This window comes from Zeus faber (genome assembly GCF_960531495.2).
Source record: "Zeus faber genome assembly, chromosome: 13".
Lineage (NCBI taxonomy): Eukaryota > Metazoa > Chordata > Actinopteri > Zeiformes > Zeidae > Zeus > Zeus faber.
Genome location: NC_137198.1, coordinates 27,803,188 through 27,820,845, shown reverse-complemented (window position 1 = coordinate 27,820,845; position 17,658 = coordinate 27,803,188). Strand labels below are relative to the sequence as shown.

The 17,658-nt window shown below is 47.3% G+C and overlaps 1 long non-coding RNA gene across 1 annotated transcript; it reads right to left on the bottom strand.

The window, feature by feature from the left end:
- Positions 1-2,323: 2,323 nt before the first annotated feature.
- On the bottom strand, positions 2,324-17,261 carry LOC307239606. Its single transcript, XR_013844478.1, has 3 exons — positions 17,037-17,261; positions 4,920-5,210; positions 2,324-3,272 (listed from the first exon to the last, which is right to left on the bottom strand). It is a non-coding gene; the product is annotated as an uncharacterized lncRNA (long non-coding RNA).
- Between the last annotated feature and the right edge of the window lie 397 nt (positions 17,262-17,658).

The window sequence follows — 17,658 nt, the reverse complement described above, 5'->3', positions numbered from 1 at the left end:
GTGTGTGTGTATGTATGTATATATATATAAATACACACACACACAGTATATATAAAAGGATTAACTGGATTTTGAATTTAAATTGCAAGTTACATTTATATAATAATTTATATTATTAAATTTTTTATATTACAGAAATGATGTACATGAAATTGAAATAAATACAAAAAAGATACATGCTAAATTCAGTCTCCAGGATATCCCTCTCAGTTCACTTTCTCTTTGTGATTCAAAATTAATTCTAAAGTTTGTAAATCCAATCGTTGAGCCTTCTTTGTATCAAAGTTGATTTAAGGAGTGCAGTGGACCTGAGTGCTCAACGCACTGCAACTTAAGCAAACAAATGCAAATAGATAAAACACAAGCAAATTACGAAAAACAACCACATTAACAGAAAACACAACCGCATTAACAGGAACCATAAACGCATGAACAGAAAACACAACCACATTAACAGGAACCATAAACGCATGAACAGAAAACACAACTGCAGAAGCACTGATTTATTATTATTACATTTAGCAGACGCTTTTATCCAAAGCGACTTACAATTATTCAAACACCGACGGACGCAGCCATCAGGAGCAATTAGGGGTTAATTGTCTTGCTCAAGGACACTACAGCATGCTAGCGGCTACATGGGATCGAACCAGCAACCTTTAGATTACTACACGACCAGCTCTCCCTCCTGAGCTGGTTATTGAAGTTCGCGAATGATCCAATGCTTTTGGGTGAAAAGGGGGATTCACTCACTGCGAATGTGATTCTGAATCACGTTTGCTCGCAACTGACTGAGAGCTGAACTGAACTGACTCTTTGAACGGAGCGTTTCAGGAAGCGATTCAGTTCGGTTCAATCACCCAACAGATTCCAACTGTTCGCAAACTTCACCACACTATCATGGGGTCGGTAGAAGCTGTTCTCTCTGGAACATCGCACAATGGGATAAATAAAAAGTGTGGATTTATATAAAAGTTGTTTTTTCTATTTATTAACTGCATGGAGGAAGCAGAAGGAGGATTTTCGACATGGAGGTCTCGCATGGCGCGACAGGTCTGTGATAGTTGCGGCTCCAGATTGTTACTTGTATAAATTCTTATAAATAATTACAGACAACATAATTTAGTTTGATATATTTTATTGCTGATGAAGTGCATCCGATGTAGCTCACTTCCGTAATGTAGTTTTGTTGTTGTGTTTTCTTTTAATACGTTTGTGTTTTTTGTAATTTGCTTGTGTTTTGTCTATTCGTATGTTTTTTTTAAGCTGCAGTGCGATGAGCCCTCAGGGCCACTGTGAAGGAGGCCTCCAAAGATACATTAGAAAAAAAAATGCATCAATCTCACCAGAGAAGACGATTCGGCAAACAAAAAAATCTAACCAACAATATGTGATAAGAAATAGTTCCCAATCGGCACTCGCAACTTCTATATTTGTTCTTTTGTGTTTGGGCAGGAGCTTAATTATCTGCAGTTTATAATGAGTCTTAAATTTATTTCATTTGGTACCCAATTAAAGCGGCCCATCCCCATTTCCTTTGTTATAGGACCGGCTCAAATTTTATCATATTATTTTATATAATATTACTTTATATAATATAATATAATATTATATTATATATTTTAATCACAATTGATGTGATTATGTATATCATTCTTAATTTATATATTTATATATTTTTTACAATCACCCTGACACACCAATTAATGTGCATGTCACACAGATTACATAATATTTATATTCTACTTGATGCCTTTAGACATGTTTAATGCCATTTTTTCACCCACTGTTTTTGTTGCTAAAACAAATACATGCTCATACATAGGTCATTTATTGGATAGCCTTTTTATAAAGGCATATCTTGTGTTCTTCCGTTTTTACTTATTTCCCGATTATGTCTCTATTTTTGGCATGTTATAGGTACAGGTAGGTTTTATCCAATTTTATGCCCATAGTGTTATTGTGTTTTTTGTTTGCTACCTTGTATTTGGCATTGTGATTGTATTTTCTGTCACTTATCTGTGAGGCACTTTGCAACAGTGCGTTTTTAAAAGTGCTATATAAATAAAATATACCTGTAATAGATTGAATGATGAATAGATGATAATGAGTGTTTGACATGTATCCATTAAATAACGTAATTGAAACAGGGTGATTGGAAAACCCATTTTCAGAAATTAATGACATAAATATAAATACAACTTTATGGAAAACTGTTTAGCAAGTATTGGTTATCTACAAGTCATACATTATGTAGCGGTTGCCTGCACATGGCCAACATTTGAGTTACAGTCCATAACTGCCAGTTGCATGCGTGCCTTCATTGTACTGTAGGTAAAGCGTAGTCTCTTATGAGTATACTTCACCAATGAGCTGTGAAACACCTTCAGATCACCTACAGCAAAAAAAAAACATGGTTTTGTATTGAACCATTACAATGACAATACCAGCTAAATGATAAAAAGGTTTAAAGACAAGCACGCAACATCTGAAGAATCTGAGAGGTTGTGAGGTATGAGGTTCGGCTTTAGATTTCTTCGAGAATACCAGTCCTACAAGATGAATAGAACACTAGACCAAACTTGTACCTGTGTGTTTGAGGAGTGCCGTCTCATCCAGGTATTTTAGCAGGTTCTTGTCCAGTACCACACATGAAGGTGTTCTGACAAACATGAATCAAGAACGTTCATCAGCGCCATTGTCTGTCGGAGCAGATTTGCCAGTCCTGCTTTCGCTCCATAGTCTGCATGATCAATGACTGGTGTCAGATAAGTGGATTGTAATGAATAGTAAGTAAGTCTCCTTTGGTATCCGCAGATTCAGTAGTTTAGCCAGTACCATATGGAAGGAATTCTGTCACAATTCACAAATACAGTATATATAAATACAGAGGGAATTGTGACGTAGCTTTACTTCCATTATTCCATGAGTTAGCTAGCCGTTAGCAGGTCGTGGCAGGACTTCCATAGGCCCGTGTGTCGATTCAAGCACCTCCACTCGACGGCCATTCCAGTTCCGTTGGTGATTACTCGCTTCTCATCGATAGCCGCGCCGCATCGCTGGCACGTTTTGAACAGTTCCATTATCATGGATTCATTCACAATGCACTTCCTCTCTGGCCAATGACTGTTCCCGTTTTCAGAGGGGAGGTCCGCATAAGAACCATCGCTTGACATGGGGGTACCACTGGTTAGGACAAAAATGTCGCCCTGTGGTGCATAAAGTGAATTGATACTGATTTCCCCTGGTTCTTCCTTTTCTGCAACTGCCGTCTTTGAGAGACGAGAGAAAAATATATTATTTCAAAAGTATTGTCATGTTACTATTGAAAGGTCGAGACAAGCCGTTTTATCATGTGATCTATAACAAACCGGTCAATTTTTGAGGATAAGGGTTTCTAATGAGTAACTAGTACTTATATTTTAGTAGTAATAGTAGTAAATAGTAGTTTTTTATTACTATTTGCGATTCCAACAGTTACTAATAACCACTTTAGTTTTACCAGTGAAAATGTATTAGGTACTAGTATTTACTTAGTACTAATAGTAACTATTCCAATTGTTACTCGTAACTATCGCAACCATTCTAGTTTCTAAAAATGTAATACTAGTACTTTCATACTATTAATGAGGACCACAGCAAACCAGAAACCACCAGAGCCCAAACCAGAGTTGCTAAATGGCAAAGACGTTGAAAGAAGTTACCAACAAGGAGCTAATTTTAGTCAAACTAATTTGCTCAGTATTGATTCTTGTCTGGCAAATCTGCGAAGAATTAAGAGCATATTGTCGACCACAGAATAGGTTGCAAAAACTAAAATCATCAAATGTTCTTTTGTGACGCACCAATACATGCTTTGACAGACAAGTTATTTATGTATCCCCTGTATATAGACTGAGTGATAGAGAAAGAGATAAATTATTGATTGAATCATATACAGGATGTGAAAACTAGTAGTAGCCAAATTTGGCCTAAAAATTCCAAACATGGCAACATAGGTTCCGAAAGTCTGCTTCATGTTTAATTTGAATATTTTTCAACGTTTATTCCCCGAGACTAACTTATTATTTCAAAATATACTAGTAGTTGCCATTCCCACAGTTACTAGTAACCATTTTAGCTTCATTCGTCAAAATGTATTAGGTACTGGTACTTATTTATCAGCTATAAAAAACTTTTATAATTGTTATTAGTATCTATTTCTGTGTTACTAGTAACTGAAAATATAATAATAGTACTTATTCATTAGGGACTTTCCATTTTCCAGTTCTTACTCGTAACATTTTTAATTAAACGTCAAAACTAAGCTGTTTTGACTAGTATTTCTCATGACGGGTAAAACAATTATTTTCTAGTAGTCATAGCAAGTGCAGGCACTGGTCACCAATGAATAAGTACTAGTACTCAATTAATAGTGACTAGTAGAATTGAAGTAGATACTAGTAACAATCCGAATAGATACTAGTTGGAGGCTAAATTGTCCAAATTGTGACAATTAACATTGCAATAGTTGCTAGTAACAATTTGAATACTATTACTACTGTTACTACTATTGAATAAATAAGTATAAGTACCTAATGTATTTTGACTAGTAAAGCTAAAATGGTTACTAGTAACTGTGGGAATAGCAACTAGTAACTAAAATATAAGTACGAGTTATCTTTAAAAAGCGTTAAAACGGATTGCCATAAATGTTTCACCGCTGTATCGCTAACAGTACATGGATTTGTCGTGAATTGTGATGTGATGTGATTCCATTTTATTATTTACTTCAATTGATTGGACTCTCTCTAGCCGGCCAGATCCAATTTCATATGAGAGACTTTGTAAAACCTTTAAAATGACAAGTCAAATCATTATAAGCACGGTAGTTGGAATCATAAAATGCGTATATGAATCAGCTCTGAACATACACATACCTCGGGTTTTGACCATCTAGGAGGAAGTACTGTATAAAACTCAGATGGGGATGTTTTTGTCCATGACATCGCCGATTTGGCGCGTTCTGGAGCGATGATCCGAAGTTGGGATGGAAATGAAGAGTCGACGTCCCATAGTGGTTCAGTTTTGCATTTTTGGGGCGGGGGAGTGGACTGTGGTACGCCGGCAAGCTCCTCTATCAAAGCCAAGCCAACATCATTGTCATCATCGTCAAAGGGATGGTCCATAACTTCTGTTTTTATTCCATCCGTTGCAGATACAAATTGTTCCTTTGGAAAAAGTTATGACCCAGTGTTAAATTCAGCAGCATATATACCATTGCACCTTCAATAGAACATGGGGCCCATTTATAATTAGAAAAGTAGAAATAAATGTTCAAATAAAACAACAACTACGGTTGTCTACTTTAATAAAACTGTAAATATACATGGTTTGACACAGTAATTTGCCAGTTACGGCACTGTTACACACCATCTACTTCTGACCACATGTCTAATCTAATGCAGTGATTCTCAAACTTTTTGATATCTAGGACCCTCAGATAGATAAAGTTAAGATGGATAAAATGCAGACGACAAATTAAAAACGCATTAGCCACATAAGATTTTATCTCTGGGACTGCCCAATCTAGTTTGGGAGATATCAGTGAGATACATACTCTAAGGGCACTATTGTCTTAATAACGGCAAAGTTTAATTATTGCGATGCACTCAAATAATTGCCATTAGACGATCATGTTATAACTGCGACGACTCTATCTGAAACTATATATCTTCTGGGATTTTAGCTATCGTAATATTGCAACATTGTTTGGAACTTTGTAGACTGTTCTAATCAATGCTTGGTCATAATAGCCACATTAACACAAATATTTGTTGTGTTCATGTCTTATGATGTTCATGCCCAAATATATTGTCAAATTATCAGTATTGCGGAACTTGCCAGGAAATCTCGCAATATCTGTTTTATCAATTTAGATATCGCTTGGAATGTCGGTTGTCGTAATCTCGCAAAATTGCGAGACTGTAGATTCATGAGTTACGGTTCTGCACATGCTCACATTGGTCGTGCCTAAATGCGTCTTCATTGGTCGAGCTACGTCACAACTGTAGCACAGTTATTCTTTATATTTAGCTACTCATTTTCATTACCTTTACAGTTAACCTACACATTTTCTTCATTTTTTCTATGCCCAAAGTCAATTTACCCATAAGAATTTTGCCACAACTTCTGCTCTCATGAGAGTCAAACATAGGGCAATTTGAAATTCCAGATAAAATTGAGGATAGGTTTAGAACAGAAGGTCCAAAGTTTGGCTAGAAGTGTTCCAGAAAGAGTCTGGTTTATCTTGGATTGCATACAAATTTCCATTTTAATAATAATCCCAAATTGTGCGTCTTTGAAAGAATGCAGAAGCATCTTGGTATTTTTTGAGTTTCTCATCACCCGATGGGCAGGATGACTGGTGGTGGGCTACATTGAAATCTCACTAGTATATTACTGGCAAGTATATTACTGGTTACTTTATTATTGGCCAGTATATTTCTGGAGTTTTTGATTAGTTACAAAAGACAGCTTTTTGAACCGTAATGGATAGGGGTGGGAATCGCCATGGATCTCACGATATACAATATTATTGCAATACTGTTTCAAATCAGACTGTCCGCCTGGCATGAACTCTAGAATGGCGGATTGTTTGAATATATGATCACTTATTTCTCCTTCACAGTCCAAAATAATCAGTTTCTGCTAAAAGTTTAGGCCTGAAAGAGGCCATGCAGATAAGGAATATCGATTATTTTGTCATCTATAACGGCTATAGTTTAAAAGTTTGTTAACAATATTGGGAAATATTGTTCTGATCTCGTTCCAAGATGCCGCCGATGATGGTGAGATTTTCTGACCGGTCTCATCAATGCACTTTTCAAGCCTCAGAAGCAGAAACTTGCATACTCAGTGACCAAGATGGTTTCCGAATCCAAACCCATACCCCCATATCGGCAGAAGAGCTTGGTAAAGCCGCCAGCGCAGTCCTGAACCCATGCACTTCCATCGCCGTCTCCACTGCCCACATTGTGGCATGGCAGCAGATGATCCACAGAAAGTCAGGCTGCACCTCTCCTCCTCCATTACTGACTCCATGAAAAGGGATGGCCCCATCGAGCTGCCCTCTGCATGTGGGGAACATGAAGAGGAAGTCAAAGGAGACTTTGAATTAACGATGTGGAAATGCTCTGTTCTATGTTAAGTGTTTCTACATCAAACACAAACATCAACTTAAGAGCTGTCTTCCCACTGAAACTCAATTGACATTTCGATTCACGCCACGGAAGCAGCAGATTCCCCCTGCCCTTCGGTCTCCTCCACTCATGTCTTTCCAAAAGATGTGTGTAGTGAAGATGTGTAGTGATGAGCCCACGAGCGCCGTTATGCATCGTGTGGACACGCCGGAAGGCACTCCTGCCTTGCTTGGTGTCTCGTTTCCTCAACCTCTGGTGTGTGAGGGTATATGAGGGGTATGACATTTATGAGAACCCACCTCCTAAATGGAGACTTGTGAATGCCGATGTCCTCGCCCATCATACAACCCCTCCCCCGGCAGAGTCCGGCTGACAGTACGTGTGTAAGGCACTCACCAGAAACTTCTACTCAGCCCTTTCGGTCCGAGCCCCCCATGGGTCGCCGCGGAGAACTTTGCCATAGGCGACGGTGGCAGGGGCCCTGGCTTGGCTCGTCTCGATGACAACCACAAGCGCATTAAATAAATGCACGGCTGCTCTCAAGCACTACTAGGAATGGCAGCGTGTATGTTTCATGGATGGCTGGATGGACAGGTTGATCAGCAGGGGTTACACAATGCAGTTTGCCTAGCACCTCCCCATGCTTTCGACGGGATTCTGGAAACATTCCTGTCATCCAAGGAACAGCATCGAACTCCTGTTGAAAAATGAAATTTCTATGGTTCCGCAGGGAGATGAAAATCATGGGTTTTATTCCAGTTATTACCTGGTTCCGAAAAATACGGGAGGAATGAGGACCATCCTCCATCTACTGCTGTTCAACAAAGCGATAATACAAAGGTCCTTCCACATGCTGAAGATAAAACAGGTGCTGGAATGTGTTCACCAGGGCGACTGGTTCACTTCCATCGATCTGAAAGAAGCAAATTTATTTTCCATCATCCGAAACACAGGAAATTCCTGCGTTTCTCATTCCAGGAGAACCAATACCAGTACAACCGCCTGCCATTTGGTTATTCCCTGGCTCCTTGCACTTTTTCCATATGTGTGGAAACAGCTCTGCAGCCGTTACACAGGATGGGGAGAATGCTTTTTTTATCTGGACGACCTGTTTTTGCTGGCTCGTTCCAGGGAGGATACGGCGCTACAGACGTGGCCCCGGTCAAGCCAGGGTTTCATAAATTGGAAAAAGAGCTACCCATTTCCTTCCCAGCTCGTTGTGTACTTGGGAGTGGAATTAAACTAGGCCGAAATGAGAGGCGGCTCTCACAGCAGAGGGTGGAGGCACTGACAGTTCTTCTCCGCCATGTAACGCCCCAAAGGGTGGTGACAGCTCTCTCTGTCATGCGGCTGCTGGGCATGATGTCTCTCCATATAAATGCACTGGAACTCCTCACTATGTGGAAAGTGATCTAGCGTTTTGCTTCGCTCTTGAACAATCACCACGTTCTGATCCGTACGGACAACAAAGCGATGGCAGTCTATATAAACAGATAGGGTAGGGTGCGTTCAGTCCAGCTGTTGAACATAGCCAGATGACTGCTGTTCTGGGCGCACACACACTTACTCTCCATCAGAGCAGGGTATATTCCTGGCGTACTGAACAGAGGGGCTGACATTATGTCAGGGGGGGGGCCTCGACAGGGGGATTGGAACCTTCATCCCAAATTGGTCACCCAGATTTGGAACAGGTTCGGCGAAACAGAGGTGGATCTGTTCGCTGCACGCGGAAACGTGCGGTGTGCTCTTTGGGGGGATCCTCCGCTGGGAGTGGACATGTTTGTGCATCGCCATGGCCCAGGATGCTCCTTCACGCCTTCCCACCTGTCCCGTTGGATCCCCGGTTTCTGGACCAGGTGCAAGGGGAATGGCTGGCAGCTATTCTGATAGCCCCGAGTGCACAGGCGCATCATGGTTTCCACGCCTGCAGCAGTTAGCAGGCCGGCTCCAGGAACTTCCGTGGTACGGAGATGCTCTTTCCAATGCAGAGGGAGCGATCTGGATGCTGGCTGCTGAATAGGAATGTTTAGAGAGGCTTGGTCTCTCTCAGGACATTGTGCGTACTATCCAGGGGCACAACAGCCACCTCCACCAGGGTGTCATATTCTGCCAAATGGGAAACCTTTCAACGCTGGTGTATGGAAAAAGACCTGGATCCCACGACATGTCCCTTGCCTCATGTTCTTTTATTCCTACAACTGTTGGTGGATAGGAATCTGGCTGCCAGAACAGTTAAGACTTTTGTGGCCGCTATTTCATCCTGTCACAAAGGTTTCGGTGACAGATCGGTGTTTAGTCACCCTTTATTGAAACACTTCCTAAAGGGTGTGTGGAGACAGACCAGTGTCACCCTCCTTGGCTCCTCAGTAGGCCATTGGCTCTGATTGGCCCTGTGGCGTACAAAGGGGCGTGGTCAAGTACCGGTTGCGGATGACAGCATCACCAAGCCACCAGCCACCAAGCTGCCTCGAGTCGGACCAATCAGCGCTATGCGCTGATTCTTGGGTGTTTTTCTTAATGTTTTGTTTGTCTTGGCATCTTGGCTCCTGAGCAGCCCAGCAGAGGAATATCATTCCTCCTGTGCCCGAGAGGACAATTATCAACTTCCATTATTATAAGACTCCTCAGATATATATATATATATATATATATATATATATATATATAAATATAATTGTGGCCTACATATCACATATTGCAATGGACAATAAAACTGTCGCAATGTCAGCGCACCACGGTCCGAAAGACTCCGCCTCCCTCCCTTAACCCTTACTTGTGGGGGTCTCTTCCCACAGGTAAGGGTTTGTGCTTGTGAATGGTTGTGCTTGTGGTACTGGATGGACCCAGCGATGTCATGATCTCCGCCTTCATCTACCTTCCCCTCCCTCTCCTTACCTGTCTCATTAGTCCAACTCCATTCACTTGCGCACACAGCTGTTCCCGATCAGCAATCTAACCACTATATAAGCCTCTCTCACCAGTCTCCATTGCCAGATTGTCTTCGATGCTTGCACCAGACTCTCCAGCGTTCTCTGGACTGATTTCCCGCTACGGACTCTGCCTCGCTCCAGCCACGTATCCTGCCTGCCCCCCGCCTGTCTTCTGTCTGCATTCCCCGTTATCGAACATGCCTGTCCCCGACAACGTATCCTGCCTGCCCCCTGCCTGTCTTCCGTCCGCTCTACAAATCAAAGACATTACCAAATATCCCTGCCTGTCTTTTTGCTGCAATTGGGTCCTAACCACACCCGTTACAGTACAATCTGGCCAACAATGGACCCAGCACACAACCCCTAGCCGCTGGCATGCCTTCGAAGGGTGGAGTCACAGCTCCAACAACAGGAGGCTGTCCTAGCCTCCACCTCAGCGGACGTCCGGCTAGCAGCGACTAGCCAGGAGCAAGGTCTCGCTCTTGGTCAGTTCATCCCGCCGCCTGTTTCCCCCGGCCCACCTCCACCAGCACCGGCCCAGCCTAGGTAATCCCTGGAGGTAGGGGTTCCAGAACGCTACACCGGAGATGCAGACGGCTGAAGTCCGTTCATCACGAACTGTTCCATCCTCTTCGCTCTGCAGCCCCACACCTTCGCCTCCGAGGAGGCCAGGGTGGCGTTCACCGTGAATCCCCTGACGGGCTACGCTTGGCTGTGGGGAACAGCCGAATGGGAACGACGCACACCAGCCTGTTCCTCCTTCCACGCCTTTGCCGCCGAGCTCCGCAAGGTGTTCGGGGTGACATCACAAGGTCCCGATGCTGCTGGTGGCCTCCTGGGTCTCAGTCAAGGGTCCCACTCCGTGGTTGATTACGCGATCGACTTCCGCACCCAGGCTGTGTGTCAGAGGCAAGTGGAGCGCCGCCCAGCAAGCTGTCTTCCAGGTTTCTCCGGACCGCCAGATCTTCCGGCCCGTCAACCCACGAGTGAGACCTCTCCCATGCAAGTTGGCCAGGCCAGCCTCACCCCGGAGGAGAAGGAGAGACACCGGGTGGGCAACCTTTGCCTCTACTGCGGTCTAGCTGGACACTACATCTCCGGGTGTCCGGTAAAAGGGCCGGGCTCGCCAGCCAGGGAGGAGGTCCTGGTGAGCCACACCTCCAAACCCTCCTCCAACCTACGCCCCCTGTGCCAGGCTCAGCTGCTGCTGCCCCAAGGCTCACATTCCCTCGCCATACTTATTGACTCTGGTTCCGATGTTAACATCATCGACGATAACCTAGCACGGCAGCTGGATGTTGGTTGAGTTCTCCTGCCTTCTCCGGTTCCTGCCACCGCCCTGGATGGCCTCCTCCTGGTGACCGTCACCCATCAGACAGTGCCCATCCGCATGCTCCTGTCCGGAAACCACCACGAGACGATACAGTTCTGCATCCTGCACTCACCTCGTCACCCTCTCCTCCTGGGGTTCCCCTGGCTCCGGCTTCACAACCCACACCTCGACTGGACCACAGGGGCTATTCTGGGATGGAGTCCTGCGTGCCATCAGGTCTGCCTGAAGCAAGCCACCGCACCTCAGCCATCCACCTGCTCCAGCTCCGCACCCGACATGTTGGGGGTCCCCGCCGAGTACCTCGACTTCAGGGAGGTCTTCAGCAAGGCCGAGGCGACATCCCTTCCCCCGCACAGGCCATATGATATTGCCATCGACCTCCAGCCCGGCTCCACCCCCCCTAGAAGCCGCCTGTACTCCCTGTCCGCCCCGGAGAGAGAGGCCATGGACACCTTTATTAACGACGCTCTGGCGGCGGGCATCATCCGTCCCTCCTCATCCGCGGCGGGGGCTGGCTTCTTCTTCGTGGAGAAGAAGGACAAGTTGCTTCGCCCCTGTATTGACTATCGTGGTCTCAACGACATTACGGTCAAGAACCGCTATCCCCTGCCCCTCATCTCATCAGCCTTCGAACTCCTGGAGGGGGCCACGGTGTTCACCAAGCTCGACCTACGCAATGCCTACCATCTGGTCCGGGTTCGAGAGGGGGACGAATGGAAGACGGCGTTCAACACTCCCTCCAGTCACTACGACTATCTGGTGATGCCCTTTGGCCTCACCAACGCCCCCGTCATCTTCCAGGCCCTGGTCAATGACGTGCTCAGGGACATGCTCAACAAATTCGTGTTCGTGTACCTCGACGAGATCCTGATCTTCTCCCGATCCCAAGCTGAGCACGTCCACCACGTCCAGATGGTCCTGCAGCGCCTCCTGGAGACCTCACTCTTTGTGAAGGCGGAGAAGTGTGAGTTTCATGCCCCGTCCGTCTCCTTCCTGGGGTACGTCGTAGGGAGGGGGACCATCCAGATGGTCTCCACCAAGGTCTCCGCCGTCACCACCTGGCCCGCCCGGGACTCCCGCAAACAACTCCAGCGCTTCCTCGGTTTTGCCAACTTCTATCGGAGGTTCATCCGAGGCTACAGCACGGTAGCTGCCCCTCTCACAGCCCTAACCTCCTCCAAGGTGCCGTTTCTGTGGTCCGCCGCCGCCAACGACGCCTTCCTGGCCCTGAAGGCACGGTTCACTTCAGCCCCCATTCTGGTATTGCCTGACCCCGAACGGCAGTTCGTGGTTGAAGAGGACGCCTCCGACGTGGGAGTCGGAGCTATTCTGTCCCAGCAAACCGCCTCCGACCAGAAACTTCATCCCTGCGCCTTCTTCTCCAGGCGTTTGACCCCGGCCAAGAGAAACTACAACATGGGGAATAGGGAGCTTCTTGCCGTCAAATTGGCCCTGGAGGAGTGGCGACCCTGGCTAGAGGGAACCCAGCTGCCATTCCTGGTGTGGACTGATCACAAGAACCTGGAGTATATCCAGTCCGCCAGGAGACTGAACTCCCGTCAGGCTGGTTGGGCGCTCTTCCTGACCAGGTTCAATTTCTCCCTCTCCTATCGGCCGGGGTCACGCAATGTCAAACCCGACGCCCTGTTCCGGCAGTTCCAGGAGGAAGACGCTGCTGACCCCGACACCATTCTACCGTCCTCCCGTCTAGTCGCCACACTCACCTGGGAGGTGGAAGAGAAAGCAGAGCCGCCGCCCAGGACTAACCCGGACCCAGTGCATGTCCGCCCGACCGTCTGTTCGTCCTGCCGGACCTCCGTTCACCAATGGGCCCACAACTCCCGACTCACCTGCCACCCGGGGATCCAGCGGACGAAGGAGGTCGTCCAGCGTCGCTTCTGGTGGCCCTCCCTGGGTGAGGACGTCCGAGGGTTGGTCAATACCTGCCCCACCTCTAACCAGCACAAACCCTCTCTTCTTGCTCCTGCCGGTCTTCTAAACCCACTGCTGGTTCCTCATCGCCCCTCGTCTCACATCTCCGTGGACTTCGTCACTGGTCTGCCACCGTCTAGTGGCAACACTACCATCCTGACCGTGGTGGATCGGTTTAGCAAGATGGCTCACTTCGTGCCTCTACCGAGCTCCTGTCGGCCAAGGGCACCGGCATCCCGGTAGATGTTGTATCTGACCGGGGCCCCCAGGAGTTCTCTTCGCTCCTGGGGGCCACCGTCAGCCTGTCCTCAGGGTACCACCCCCAGTCCAACGGCCAAATGGAGCGGAAGAACCAGGAGATGGGGGTGGCCCTTCGCTGCATGACGTCACAACACCCGTCGTCCTGGTCTGAGCAGCTTTTGTGGGTGGAATATGCCCACACCCTGACCAGTTCGGCCACAGGCCTCTCCCCCTTCCAGTGCGCCTACGGCTTCCAACCGCCTCTGTTCCCAGCCCTTGAGAAAGAGGCTTCCTGCCCGTCCGTCCAGGCCTTCATTCGCCGCTGCCGCGGGACCTGGACCCGGGCCCGGCCACCCTCCTCCGAGCCGCTAGCCGCAACACCTCTGCCGCCAACCGTCGCCGCTCCCAGGCCCCGGAGTACCAGCTGGGCCAGAAGGTCTGGCTCTCCTTCCGGGACCTCCCCCTGAAGGTGGAATCTAAGAAGCTGGCTCCTTGGTTCATTGGCCCGTTCAAGATCGAGAAGGTCGTCAACCCGGTAGCGGTGCGGCTCAAGCTCCCCAGGTCCATGCGCGTCCATCCCAACTTCCATGTGTCCAAAGTCAAGCTGGTCCGGGAGAGTGCTCTGGTCCCCTTGGCGCCTCCCCCGCGCTTCATTGACGGGGGTCCTGCCTTTTCTGTCCGCCGTCTCCTACGTTCCAGCCGGCGTGGGAGAGGCCTGCAGTACCTGGTGGATTGGGAGAGTTACGGTCCGGAGGAGAGGTCCTGGGTCCCTGCGAGGCACATTCTGGAATACACCCTCATCAGCAGGTTCCATCAGCGCCATCCTCACCAGCCCTCCAGACCGGGTCAACCCTCCCGACGGCAGACCCCACCACCGCTCTTGTCTGTGCCCTCCAGCGATGGTTCAGAGGCGGACGATGTCGACCCTGGGGGTCCCTCCTCCAATGAGGATGATGTGGCCCATTTAGCGGAGGACAAGGAGATGGACGGGGTCTCCGACAAGTACTACTAGTGACTTTGTGCTGGAATTGGGTCCTAACCACACCCGTTACAAGCGAGGCATAGACTACAGTATATCTTGCTCCGACATTTAACCCACTATTGATCTTATACAACATAGAACGTTAATTTTGTATGGTAACTCCATATTCTATGGGTATAAGCACAGCCCTTTTAGCTATGGGCTTCATTGGCCCCTGAAAATGGCTGAAGAAAATATGCAAGAGTAGTCTTATGTGTTACGAGTCACTTAAAGAAAATGTTTTGGGCAATAATTAAGAGTATACCCACTTCTCCAGGCACCACGACACCATTGCTTTGAGTTCATGGTGTTCACGGTGCCAAAAGGTCCGTCTTCCCAGGTCTAATAAAGACCATGACAGAGGGCCACCGCATTTGCATCCTTTGGCAAATAAAATGCTTTTTAATTTGAAAAATGCTCATTCTCTCTCGCTTACCACTTTCCCACCGGGCCAAAAACCCGTTAACACCCGCTAACATTCATCATTACTGGGAAAGGTTACACCCGGGTTTCAGTCCCAGGACAAATTACCCTGCAATAGACACCGGTTTTTATCGGCTCCAGCTCCGATCGGCTCTGAGGGAAACATGACACCCAGGTCGACACGCAAATTTTCGCCCCTTTAACCAACGCGATGAACACGCATTGAAGTTCTGGACGTTGGCGCATAAATAGACAGGATAACCATGCTTCGATCTTTTCATATCCGATTTAGAATCCATCCATCCATCCATCCACTTTCCTCTGCTTATCCGGTGCCGGGTTGTGGTGGCAGCAGGCTGAGCAAGGAGCTCCAGGCCCCCTTCTCCCCGGCAACGTTTTTCAGTTCCTCCTGGGATACCCAGGCCACCTGGCGTTCCCAGGCCAGCTGGGATATGTATATGGCCCCCCAGAGACTCCAAGAAGGCCGAGTACTCTGAACTGGTGTTCGGTGTATAAGCACACACAACAGTCAGAGCTTTCCCCTTAGCAACTTGTAGTCGCATAGAGGCGACCCTCTCGTTCACTGGGGAGAACTCCAACACAGCGGCACTCAGCCGGGGGCTCGTGAGTATCCCCACACCTGCCCGGCGCTTCTCACCCTGGGCAACTCCGGAAAAGGAGAGAGTCCAGCCCCTCTCCAGGAGTTTGGTTCCAGAGCCACTGCTGTGCGTAGAGGTGAGCCCAACTATATCAAGTTGGTACTGCTCCACCTCCCGCACCAGCTCTGGCTCCTCCCCGCCAGAGAGCTGACATTCCACGTCCCTAGAACTAGTCTACGAAGCCAAGGATCAGCAGGCTCAGGCCCCCGCCTTTGCCCGCCGCCTGGCTGACATTGCACCAGACCCCAACGGCTATCCCTGCAGGTGGTGGGCCAACAGGGTGGCAGCTCCATGGTGTTTCTTCGGGCTGTGCCCGGCCGAGCCCCATGGGTCAAGGCCCGGCCACCAGATGTTCACCGGCGAGCTCCCCTCCCAGGTCTGGCTCCACGAGGGGGCCCCGGTTTCCCTATTCCGGGCGAGGTACCATATTGCCTTGGTTTTCGTTTCTGGATTTAGAATCCGAAATCAAAATCAGAAGTTATTGACTTTTTCCTGCATGCGGGAGCGTGAAATGTTTTGATTGTGGGGATTGCTCCGTGGGGACCACAGCGGAGAACCCCCACGCTCCCCGCTGGGCTCCAAGCCACTCTGAACCAGAGGAGTGTCTCTGCCCCCCTACCACCCAAGGACCGGTGCAGGCGGCATGCATTGCGGGCATGGACACTCTGTTCTGTTTCTACTGTTTTTTTTCTCAACCACACTGGAACCATGACACACCCCTGTGTTTGTGATGTTAAACATGACACACCAGACCAGAAAAAAGGAAAGGCATAGTCCTCTCCTGGCAATGGGAAGGCATCAGTCGCCTATTTTTAGCGGGTTTACCTGCCTTAAAAAAAAAAACCTGGTATTTGGCTAACTTTGGTGTAAAAACGGTATCTCTCTCTCTGTGTTTGAATAATGCGTGTAGCCTATTGTAATTGTCCTGTTTTCCTCTATGTTTTACAGTGTCTTAGTTTCAATCCTAAAAAAATGTATTGTTAATTTATTTTTCATCATATAATAATGTATTACACCGGAATAGAGCAAAGGGGTATTACCATTACTAAACTATACCCTATGTACACGTAGCCGTCACCAATATAACACAAACACCACAATTTATATCCAAATACCTTGAGTTTATCTTAACAACGAAACACAGAGACAATTATACTGACGTAGTATAGAAGGATCATATTCCCATTGCGCTGGTTACTACTTCAACATTTGCATCGAAGAGCAACTCGACCAATGGACACGTTCAGAACCGTGACTCATGAATATTCATATTTTACCCCAACGCGCCCTCGTATCCGTAATCTCGCCGGCCCGTACCGCCTGGTCAGTGGTTGCCAGTTCAGCTGGTGTCGGCACCGCGGTGCTCTTCAGGGTTTTCCGCACCGCGTTCTCCCGGTAGTCTTCGTCGGTGAAATGGGCCGCGCACACACGTAACTGCCGCAGACTTTCCCAGGGTGTGTTGACGTCCATGCGGACGGCTGCGAGCCACATCCGCGTCCGGTGCCGATCCCTCAAGGGGAATCGATGGAACTGTTCGGACCATCGTCGGTTTCTGTTGCCGCATCCCGGAAACACGCACATACGAACCATGTTATTTCAAACTTTGAGTGTACACTGTGTTAGTGTTATTTTCCTGCCACCGCCATACTTCCTGTCCCGCAGCCTACAAGCGGTGACCAGCACGTATCGCTCCGCCACGGCACATAAACAATATATTTATGAGCGCGCATGCATGCATGTGCACACACACACATATATATATATATATATATTATTTTATATTATTATTATATTATATTATATTATATATAATATATATATTCATATTAAAAAACAGATACATGCGTGAATATACTTTTGAAGATAACCTGAAGTAAAACTACAAACACGTAGACAATGCAATTCAAAGATATAGATATATAAATAAGGATCAATTCAG